Here is a 12,037-nt window from a genome sequence, read left to right as displayed (position 1 = left end):
GGGGGACCACAGATGTGATAGAGGGAAAGAAAAATGAACTGGGTATTAAGAAAAGCGGATGACATCATGAAAGGCATTTTCAGATTGATGCGTTTGGAGCGGGGAAGAAGAGCAGGAAAGACAAATCCTGTTAGAAATCATTGCAAATAATAGGATTTGCGAGTGGAGCTCCCTCTGCCAGGCTTTCAACATGTATACTTTCAACTCCGCTCATCAAAAGTCTAACATCTGTTTCCATTTTGCCACAAGCAAGGTGTGTTTTGCACAGGCAGCCCATAAAAAGCAACGTGCGCTGTTCCCTCCGCACCCATTTCCCTTCTGTGTTCAGCTATCTAGTTAACCCTCCTAATCCACAAAGGAATTTTTCCCACAGAGCATTCCCAACCATTTGTTCCATCTGTTACCTCACCAATTAAATCAAAAACAATATCTAAGTATTTATTTGTAGCTTTCGTCAAGGAGGTGGGGTGGAGTAGAGTAGGTCACCCACACACAGTGCTTGCGCAAAGTACACTGCTCAGAATGACAGCATCAGGAACCCTCTTTGTAATTTATCAGTTGGTTTAGAAACTTTTATCCTGCCTTTAATCCAACAAAGGCCTCTCAAGGTGCCTCACAAAATGACTAATGCTGCGTACAGATGTATGTAACCTGAGAGGTGAGGTTGCTGGAAAAGTGCACTCACTGCATTGTATACATACAGCTTTTTCCTTAGGCTCAACCTCTGGGAAAACCAACCAGCTATGCCTGTTTCCAAGGAACCTAACTATAGAGGGTGGATGCTAACTCATTCCCCCGCCCCATTATGCCCCTGGGTCACAACTTCTTCACTCCCCCCCCCCACTTCATGGAAGCTTTTAGGTAAAGTTTATAAAACATTGATTTCTACCATTCTTTTTGGAGAAGGAGAGAAAGGGTGGGCAAAATAGTAGAGTGATTTGGTGTTCGGTTTGCCAGCTAGGAAGTCTGTTAAAAGGCTTGTAAAGATGGAGGCCGGGAGGTGTGTGTGAGCTGCAGTAGGAAAAGGGAGTGGCATACCCTGTTTTCAAGGTAGAGAAAGACAAATCTGTCAACTTTTCTCACTTTTCCAGTCTCAGGTTTATCCCATTTCCAGATGTTTGCATTAAAAAAAGAGTCTGTATGAAAATTCATAAACATTTTCATCTGCATTTCCTGAAATCTGCTAGTTTTTCTAAGCATTTGCCTTTCCACTAATAGTATGTGCATTTTGGTATGCTGCGCTGAAAAATTCAGAGAACTGTGAATTTTGAAGGAGAGCCCGTGTAAACTGGGTAGGTTCTTATCAAAATGCAAACCAAATTAATTCTTCTTCCATTCCTGTTTCTAGGTCTGTCCATTCACAGGCTAAAGTCACATCCACTTATTATAGCAGTCCTAACAGCTCTGGAGAATTCTGGAAACTGTAGTTTGTTAAGCGTGGTAGAAAATGGAGCTCTGTGAGGGCAGCATTCTTGACAAGCTACAGTTCCCAGGATTCTCCATGAATGTTAAAAGTGCTGTCAATGTATGATGGGGATGTGACCAAGAGTCCTATAAAACAGGTTGAAAGAGTTGACAGGAGTCAGTGAGCTACTTTCAAATAAAGACAGACAAAGTGCTTTTGATTACAGGGCATTTAGCCATTCTACACCAGGCACAGAGGTGACCTTCCAGCGAGCAGAAAACAATTCTTTGGGCACTGAAACATGGTGTTTCCCCCACAAAAATGACATCAGAACTGTGACAGCTCAGCTCCTATGTTTATCTTCCTGCTTGCCACATATACTGTATATTATCACAGACACAAAAAGAAATACAATCTCAGGCGGCCCATTCAGAGTGATCTTGCCCCTGCTTGTTTAATGCTAGAGTGTCAAACTAAGAGGCAGGAAGCTGACTTGCAGATTTCTCTTTGGGCCAAACAACGTGTAACTGGATCTCCCAATGGGCTTTAAAAACTTATTCATTCATTCCTGAAATGTATAACGTGTCCTTCAATAGCCACTTGGCATTCCCAAAGGCAGTTTACAAAAGAAGAAAAATTATGGAGATTACAAAATATAAAAAAGAAGAGCGTGTGTCAAGGTAAAACTCTAAATTCTTAAAAACCCACATTAGCTTAAAAGAAAGAAAACAGAGAAAAGTTAGCGCTATCAAAAAAGCCTTGCAATTTTTTTTAAAGGACTTGAACTGATAGTAAAGTGAGTGTCAGGCAAGCCTGTCAAAGAAGGGCCATCTGCAGATGGGGTGCCACCGTGGAAAAGGCTCTGTTCCTGGCTGCCACTCAACCAGCGATTTGGAGAATGGTCTTAGGTGTAGATTGGGTTAAGTGACAGGAGAGGAGATGAACCAGCAGTCACTTGGCTTCTATGATGCAGAGGGCTACAAAGGCAAGCACCAGCACTTGGAATGGAGCCCAGTTTAGTTGTTTTAAAACAGCTGCAGAAATGGGCGACAGGGAAGAGGGTAGTGATGTTTTACTCTTCCCCACTATGCTATTTTCCTGATCAAAATAATTGCCTACACCTTCATTTTAAAAAAAGAAGGCAAGTGACTGTTTTGTACCTGTCTTATTGCCCCACCCCAGCAAGGCTATTAGCAATGTGTGTGTGGTGCATTTTAACAGGGAAATCAATGGACAAGAAAGGATGAGAAGCCCCATTTCTTCCAGTCTTCCTGTCTCAATACATGTCTCCCCATTCCAAAGGATGCTTTTAAGCTTTACAAAAGATGCTGAGGTACCTGATCAAACATAGCCCTCAATTGCTGCATGCAGTAAGAATATGAGGTAGCCTTTTATAGAACTGAAACAGAGCATGTTCTGTGTGAAAATATCCAAGGTGAAATACTCTCCTAATGCTGATTTAGCATACACATAACCGTCACTGGCAGAGGCAGTCAAGGATCAATGTCAACTCATGTCCTGTGAACGGGCTCTTATTTTTTTATTTAGATGAAAATGGCATACTCTAGTGGCTCAGAACCTGTCAGATTTTAAAAGAACTGACCCATAACTCATTCTTTGTCATGCTTCTCGAGATGGAAATGACTCCTAAGTCAATTGATTACTGGTATGAAGAAGCGGTGAACCTGACCACAAACTGCTCAGTCATTTGGGGAAGAGTGGGAAGGCTACTGAGCGCCGACACCAGAAGTAACACTTACAGAGTGGAAATTCAATGCTGCAAAAGCTGACAGAGGCCAGAATTACAAACAGCAGCTGGCATGTCGGAGCAGAATCTGAATGGAAAGCATTCGAGGGGTGAGACTACCGAATGGCATGCTCTGTGAAAAGGTTTGCTCCCCTTCTGTCCAAGAGAGTAAATGGAGAATGGCCATGTTCACACATCACAGTAAGTCATAAATAAAGGTGTTGCTTTTGGTAAACGAAGCCCTCAGCAGCCAGGGACCAATTTACTTGCAGGATCACCTTACCCCATAGGTGCCCACCCAACTGCTTGGCTCTGCAGTTCTGGCATTGTTACAGGTGCCACATAATACCCCCTCTGTAAGAAGTAGTTATTTTCATGTGGAAGCACATGTACTTTGTTCCTGGCTTGCCAACTGTGGTTTAAAGAAAACAAATGACGATCCCCACTTCAGATGTACCACAAAGCTAGGAATTGTGGCTTGTATCTTCCCAGTGCAAGTCGGGAGAAGCAAAGTGAGTGAGCACAGACGGCTCATGCACAGTAAACCATGATGACAGTAAACTGTACTGGCAGGTAAACCATGGACAACATGATTGTAAGAGCAGAAGCAACTCCCCACTTTAGCTTTTAGCTAGCAAAAATAGCTTGATAGCTTTATGTGCAATGAAAACTGAAGGGGATCTTCTGGTCCAGTCAGCTTCACTCCTAATGTAAACATTTCAAAGCGCTGGAAATGAGGAGCACAAACAAGTTGTATCCACTGTTAGTCCTAGTCAGAGTAGACCCATTGGAGTTAATAGACATGACTAAATTAGGTTGAAGGATTTCACTGGGTCTCCTCTGATATGACTAACACTGGCTACAACTCTGTTAAAGGAAAAACTGATTAAAAAGGAAATAAAATTATCTTTCTGCAATGTTAGGATATTGATTTTTGGCATTGAGTAGTCATATCCCAGTTCATAATAGCCTTCTCTAAACCAGTGCCCTCCAGATTATTTGTAATAATAATAATAATAATAATAATAATAATAATAATAATATCCTGACCATTTGACTGGGTTGCCCCAGCCACTCTGGGGAGTTTCCAACAGAATATAAAAAACGCAATGAAAGCTAGACATTAAGAACTTCCTGATACAGGGCTGCCTTCAGATGTATACGGAAAGTTATACAGTTGTTTGTACAATTCCCATTAGTGTCTTAAATGCATGCAGTCCATCACGCCCTAAGTAGCAGAGCCAGTGTTCAGGGACAATGGGAGTTGTAGTCCACCACATTGGGAGTGCATCACATTGGGCAAGGCCGATATAGAATGAAATAAATGTGGATATGTCTATAAACGGATAAATGGCTGCGCATGTATCCTTTCCTTTGCCAGCTAAAAAAATTAAGGAAAACTGGTCTGGGCAGGACTGTACAGAAACCTGCACACCCAGATCAACCAGAAACATAAGTAGTAAGATGTGTATGCATAGGCACAGATAATGACAGCTCTACAGTTTCAGCTCCAAATTTCCAAAGATATCATCTTAGTCTCCCTGGAAATCTGTGGCTCTGTTCAGCTAAAAAAGCATGTCTCATGGTACCAAAAGGTCCAAGAAGAATGGATACAGGAAAGGGTGACCAGTTTTCATTGAACCCTTCAACACTCAAGAATCATGCCGTCACATTCTTACTATAGGGATTCTGGGCCTGATACAGAGAATGTTCAATATTCTTGAATTGTTTCAGCACACATGCATCAGGATACCAAGACCTTCAATTGCTGTGAGCACTCTCTGCTGCCCCTAGTATCAATAATAATGTGAATGGGAGGGGTATAAATAAAAATTATTATTATTATTATTATTATTATTATTATTATTAATTATTAATTGTTAATCCCCCAGAAAATATTTGCATTAAAGAAATTTGATACATAAATGTGTACAATATGTTTTAATAAGCAATTCAGAGTGTTAAATCCAAGCAACCCATCAAGAGCAATCCATCAGGAAGAAGCATCTGCTTTGGACAAAGTCTGAATATTGAACCAAATCAGGCTACTTTGGAGATTTTCACACCTCCTCCAAAGCAAAGCAGATCTTCCCCAGAGAAGTGTGCTGGTCCTGAAATGTCAGACCTTCATAGGTCCTGCTAACATTGCAATCCTAAGAATGTCTACTCAGACGTAAGACATACAGAACTGTGTAAGACTTGCTTCTGGCTGTCTATAGGTTTATACCCTTAGCCACATAATTTTTGCCTGATAGTGCCTCATATCCATATTTCAATATCATTTATATATCTTCAGAATCAAGTTGCTTCCATCTTTGTACACATTCCCCCCTTCAAATTCTGATATTCTTAATTGAAATATCTGACTTTTAACCTGGGGGGTGGGGGAGGGTAGAATCATCTTTTTTCCTTCAATATTTTACAGTTTCCTCCATACCTCGGTGTATTTTTATGTAAAGAAACCCGTTAAGACCAATCAAAGAAGAGTTAAGCTTCTATTCTGCTGCAAAAGTGAAACTTGACCACGAGATTTTTATCCTGGGAATACTTTATCTTTTTTCCTCCACAGTTCATTAGCATTGCTCTCAGAAGCAGTTTGATATGAGTCTGTTTAATGAAAATCCTGTATTGAAAAATATAATGCAGTTATTCCATTCATAAGCTAGTAACTACTTATGTGAATCAGAAACTAAAGCTGCAATCTAATCCACACTTACCTGGGACTAAGCCCCACTGAACACAGTGAGTCTTACTTCTGAGTAAAACATCCATAGGGTTGCTCTGTAATACTATTATCTGGCCATAAGCTTGCTTGCATCCCTGATATAGCCATAGATCGCCCCTCCTTGTTAATCACATCCTCCCCTCTGAAAACCAGCAAAACTGCAGGTGTGTGTCATGAAAATATGATTGAGCTGCACCTTACAGGCTTAACGATGAAATGACAAATACGGAAAACAAAACTACTCATTTCTGCAGTCTCCCGCAGAACCCAGTACAGATTACATGTACCCTTGATACAGATAAAGTCAGCCAAGATTTGTCTTCTGGACATTTCATTCAGTATTTTGCACTAGAATTATTTCACCTGCTATTTGTCTACCAGTGGTAGGGCCCTATTTATTTTCTTTAATATATATATATATATTTACAAGTTACAGAGGAAACCAAAAAGCAAGACAAACATGGGCACGGTACCTTTTAGAAATAGCATCTCAAAATATTCATCGCTGAATTGGAAGTCAGGCTTGGTAAGTCAAGAGATTAAAAATTAATGCTTTCTTCCATCTACTTCCCCCATGTGTATATGTTGTTTAAATACTGCTAAACCTTTGCCTTGCAGAGTATACATACATAATAGGTTGCATAGCTTAGCTTACTAAACCACAATGATTCCTTGTGCAATTTATGGAAGGGTTTTGGTTTGCTTTTGCAAGGCATAGCACAACATTCTAAACCAATTACAGATAGGTAGCCGTGTTGGTCTGCCATAGTCAAAACAAAAAAATTTCCTTCCAGTAGCACCTTAAAGACCAACTAAGTCAGTTCTTGGTATGAGCTTTCGTGTGCATGCACACTTCTTCAGATACCATGGGATCTGAAGAAGTGTGCATGCACACGAAAGCTCATACCAAGAACTGACTTAGTTGGTCTTTAAGGTGCTACTGGAAGGAATTTTTTTTATTCTAAACCAAAGTAGCCAAAAGGATGCTCCTCCAACTCTTGCACTGACCTGAAGTTGACAGGAGCTGGAGTCATACATCCGGAAAGTATCAGGTTGGCTATCCATGCAAATGATAGTCAGCAGAGATTGGGAGGCACAAAAAGACCTTCTTGCATAGCGGCCAACTCCTAGGGGCCAAGGTCCCTTCAGCTCCCCCAATAAAATATTTGAGCCTCCCCTGTTAATGGGCATCGGCATTCAGATGGTGTGCATGTGCCATGCATTGTGATTGATTATGCGAGGTGGGGCTTACCAGCCCCCCCTAATATTTTTTTCAAGTTGGCACCCCTGCTTCCGTGAAACTGGTTTGAACTAAGCCGAACCATGGCTGAGAGCTCCTCCACAGGTTCCTGTATGCAGTCACACTAAACTAAAGTTTGGCATAGCATGATGTGCAAACCAATACTACTTTCTACTTTCACCACCTAAGATCAAGAGCAAAAATATGCCTCCAATTTAAGGATACAAAGATTATTGGACTGACCCAGCAAACTGCTGTAGGTGCAGAACAGCCCTCCAGATATCTTGAGACTACAATTCCCACCATCCCTGACCACTGGTCCTGCTAGCTAGGGATCATGGGAGTTGTAGGCCAAAAACATCTGGAGGCCCGAGATTGAGGAAGCCTGGTGAAGAACCTAGAAATGCCCAAAGAGCTCCCTTTCCCATAAGGCCTGTTTCATTTGTTTCAACAGGGCTGTTTTCTGACCTTGCACTGTTTTCCATTGGAAGGAGTGGCTCCTGCATTTAAACAGTGATCTGCACTGAACAGAAATAAGCTGTGTATTTTTCTTTTGTATATTGCTTTCAATACTCAGGATTCATCTGCAACATTCAACCCTGCAATTAATTTTGAAGAGAATGTTGGAGAACCCTTTGGACAGAGAGATGCCGTAGCAAATTGCTGAAAGCACATGCTTACTAGGGAAGAAGTCTCAACACATTCAGAACTGCAAACAAGCAAAGGATTTAGGTTGTATGTTGCAAAATCAGTCAATAAAAAGAAAGAAAGATCCGTCACATAAACATTTGATCAGTTCTGAAGGATGGGGGAAATGGGCCATTTTATTAATTTTGTACTAAAAGTTTCCAATGTGGCAGACTTAATTCGATTCTTAGGCCTATCAAGAACATAATTTTTCCATGAACAATTTTCAAAAACTAAATGAGTTTCTAATAAGCACCAGACAGTCTAAGATGAAGAAAAGTAACATGTAGGGGAAATGGCTGATCAGCACCACTGCAGAGGAGACAGAATTATTTTTGAAGTATTTGATTGATGTTGCATTTGTACACAATCTGTTGTTGCTGCGTGTGCAATCTTTGTGTAACTCAATTCCCACTTGAAGTAGATGCCAGTGTTTTCCTAGTGGAATGTTAAATTAGGGTGGGTTCTTTTTTCTTCTGCAGCGGATAATTAACTGGAGTCTCTTAAGAGCTCCAGAGATCATTTTTCCTGTAAAGTTGCAAGTCAAATGCTAATATTAACAATACATGAGAAGCGCTCCATTGCTGAAGATGTATAGTGCAGCACGACAACCATCTCCTGAACCTGAAATCAGAAACAACTAGATACTATATTTGTGTGTATATATATATATCTCCCGCCCATCTGGCTGGGTTTCCCATGCTCCCAACAGAATTAAAAGCACAATAAAACATTAGACATTAAAAACTTCCCTAAACAGGGCTGCCTTCAGATGTCTTCTAAAAGTCAGATAGTTGTTTATTTCCTTGACATCTGATGGGAGGGCATTCCACAAGGTGGGCACCACTACCAAGAAGGCCCTCTGCCTGGTTTTACTTCATGTTGTTATGGTTTCATGGCCTCTCACAAGAGAATATCCTATTCTTAAAAGCCACTGTAGCTACACTTGCTTCTTCTAAGTTTGGTGGTATGCACCTAAGCAGACTGCTATTTCAAGTTTCAATCCTCGTGGGTTGGGTCAAGACTTCCCTTCTGCAAACAGAAGGGCTCCATCCATCCTTGGAACAAACAGAGACCTAGTAGTGGCTCCCCCTGCAGGAATGGAGGAGGTGGAGATTTTCCTTTAAAATAGCTCAACAACTTTGCCCCCCTCCCCCCAAAAGCAACTTTTCTCTTTGGATTTTCACTGTTTGAAATATAGCAACCCTGCATAAAACCAGCTAATTACCAAAATAAAACCCCAACTGTGGTAGTTACAGACAGACAGTTGCAGAGCAAATGAATACAACAGGAGCGGGTAGAGAGAAGCCTTGTGCAATGTATTATGGGGCTTGGTGTAACCATCTTCGATGTACAGAATAGGGGTGTTACAAATACACAAAGAAGAGTTCATCTTTTCATTTATAAAATGGTGGCAGGTATGCAAAGGGAGTTTTATAACACTCATTCAGAAGGTAAAAGAATTTTTGGAACAAGGCTATGTGGTTGTCCCAGATAATTGACAAAGCATGTGCAGCACAGAGAGGAACTTGTGTTTCCTGTTACATGAGATTCCTCTTCTCTAACCACAAACTTGTATTTTGCCCTAGGGGCAGAATCTAGGAAAAGCTTGTAATCACATTTATGTGACTGTTACAGCCATGACCTAAAATACTGTTCTATGCCACCCCAATTTCCAAGTGGTGAGAGATTACCCAGGGTTCGTGTTTCCATTGGAAATGTGGCACAGCGGACTGTGGTGTCTTTATGATATATGGTTTATTTACACATATAGACAACCTCAGTCTACAATGGAGGAGTCCATAGCAGTGAACTCCAAGTGCGTCTCTTGCTTCTCCAATAGGTGCAAGAGCCTTGAATCCAAAACAGAAAACAGCCATGCTCTCTGACTCCTTCCTGCAGCATAGAAGCAGGCAACCTGCTTTGACCTCTGACCCCAGAACTAGTGCCTATTGGCACTAACAGACTGAAAAGGTTTTCATTCCACCAACAAGGCAAACTGCAATCTTAAAAACTACCACTGGTCTTTTGTCTTACTAACTAAACCAGGGCCCAGGAAGAGGCTTCACCCATTTTGCTATCTGGCACTGAATCTCCTGATGGCCCCTCTGCCTGCCTTTTGTTATGTTAATGATTTGGTCATTATCAGGCTTTGTTTCCCTAACAACCCACATTTAGCAAACTCTTACTAAGCTGGCCTGGCTTGCATTTTCAACATAAGCTGAAACCAGGGGTTCAGTGTTCGATACAGTTCAACTCGCCAAACCTTGATTAATTCTAACTTTTATTGAATTCAGGAATTTAGGGTGTCTTGTACCTCACAAACTCAAGCAATACTATCAGCTTCAAGACTGTGATACTTTCTGTTTTCAAGTTGTGTTTTAAATGTAGAGTCTCTTCTTCCCATTTGCCACCCCGCCCCCACTAAAAAATGTTAAACTCACAAATTAATGTTACCTCCCCTTTTTCTCTCCCACAATAAAGAGACAAAGAATTGTAATAAATGTAGACAGGTAACTGATTTGAGAGGGATTTGTCTGACACAGAGCAGTTATCCTTTTAAAATAATTCACCTGATCTATGGTTACGAATAGGTATGCAAGTAAATAGGCGTATTATTGTTGGGGGGTGGGGAGGAACTGCCTTTCAGTCTGATTATTCCCCTATCCCGTTCCAGGACAGCTAACAACGGTCTTAAGAACACAGCAAAACAAAAAATGGCAATGAAAATTATCAACAAATCATTAAGATAATCCTAAAACAATACAGCAGACAATGAGACATTTCTGTTATAGAAATATATAGCAAGTTCCATTCCTTCCTCAGCTCAGTGATTAGTGCCTTCTTTGTGATGAAGATATAAACAAGGAAAGAGGAAGCCCAAGTCAAACCCAACTATGGATTTTGGCAAAGGCAGGCTCAACATCATGTGCTTATGTTTAGGACGACTTGATTGTTTCAGAACAGACCACATTTTTCCTCAGGAAACAAGAGATCCCTGCACCCTGGGATGTGTAATTTAGTTCAATAGGAAATTATATTAACCTCAAGTGATGAAAGGGCAATTATTATAATGTTTGCAAACTGCTAAAATGACACACGACGAGATTATTATATATTCAAAACTGTTTAAGTAACTAAGCTTGTGCTCAGACATGCTGCCCAATTTGGCTATTACGTGCTCTCTTGTACGTGCGATAGTCAGTAACCCTAGACCGAATTTCTAAAGTGTAAGGGCAGAGCAATCCTAACTCTAATCAGTGCTATTTTTATGGAAAAAGAAGTGCCGGAACTCACCATGAATACTTCCCTCTTTGAATGGCAGTGGCGCCCACCTGAGAGGTGCCAGAACAGTGAGTTCTGGATGAAAAACAAAGCCCTGACTCCAAGGTCCAATCTTAATGAGTTATAGGTCAGAGACTGCGAATTCCACCCTACTTAACTGTCTTCTGTAGTACAATCCTGGCATCGCTGATACATTGGACACTTCCATGGTTTAGTACTGCAGCTTAATATTTGAGATCCAAATGTGTTTGAAAGTCTTCTTGGAAACTCCTATCCCTAATCCCACCTGGATGTGGTTGGTCAGTCGTGAAATGAGGAGAACCAGAGACACTCTTCTGTATACTAGCCACAATGGCTATGTTCTGCTGCCACTCTCAAAGGCAGCAAGCTTCTGAATACCAATTGCAGGGAATCACAAGTGGTGAGAGTGCTGTTGCCGTCATGCCCAGCTTGCAAGGTTCCCACTGGTCACTGTGAGAACAAGATGTTGGACTAGATGGGCCACTGACCTGATCCAGCAGGCTCATCTCACCACATGAGAGCCAGTGTGGTGCAGTGGTTAAGAGTGATGGACTCGTAATCTGGGGAACCGGGTTCGCGTCTCAGCTCCTCCACATGCAGCTGCTGGGTGACCTTGGGCTAGTCATATTTCTCTCTGAAGTCTCTCAGCCCCACTCACCTCACAGAGTGTTTGTTGTGGGGGAGGAAGGGAAAGGAGAATGTTAGCCGCTTTGAGACTCCTTCGGGTAGTGATAAAGTGGGATATCAAATCCAAACTCTTCTTCTTATTGCTTCCTCTGTTTCATGGCTGAATCGTCGTGGTAGACACAAGCTCTGAGACTAAGCCTTGATGAGACCTGCCTCAAATTATGCCAGAGATTCAGTCTGCTGTTGGTAATAATCACAATCATGGTATTACCAAAAATTTGGGTTGGAAATAATCATGTT

General features: G+C 41.4%; 1 protein-coding gene across 1 annotated transcript in view; it reads right to left on the bottom strand.

The window, feature by feature from the left end:
• The window catches only part of ABTB2 (ankyrin repeat and BTB domain containing 2), a 152,513-nt gene that overhangs the window by 24,927 nt on the left and 115,549 nt on the right, over positions 1–12,037 (bottom strand). The gene's annotated exons all lie outside the window — the stretch shown is intronic.

This window comes from Podarcis gaigeae (assembly GCF_964106915.1).
Source record: "Podarcis gaigeae genome assembly, chromosome: 1".
Taxonomy (NCBI): domain Eukaryota; kingdom Metazoa; phylum Chordata; class Lepidosauria; order Squamata; family Lacertidae; genus Podarcis; species Podarcis gaigeae.
This window is presented reverse-complemented; position numbering and strand designations above follow the sequence as displayed.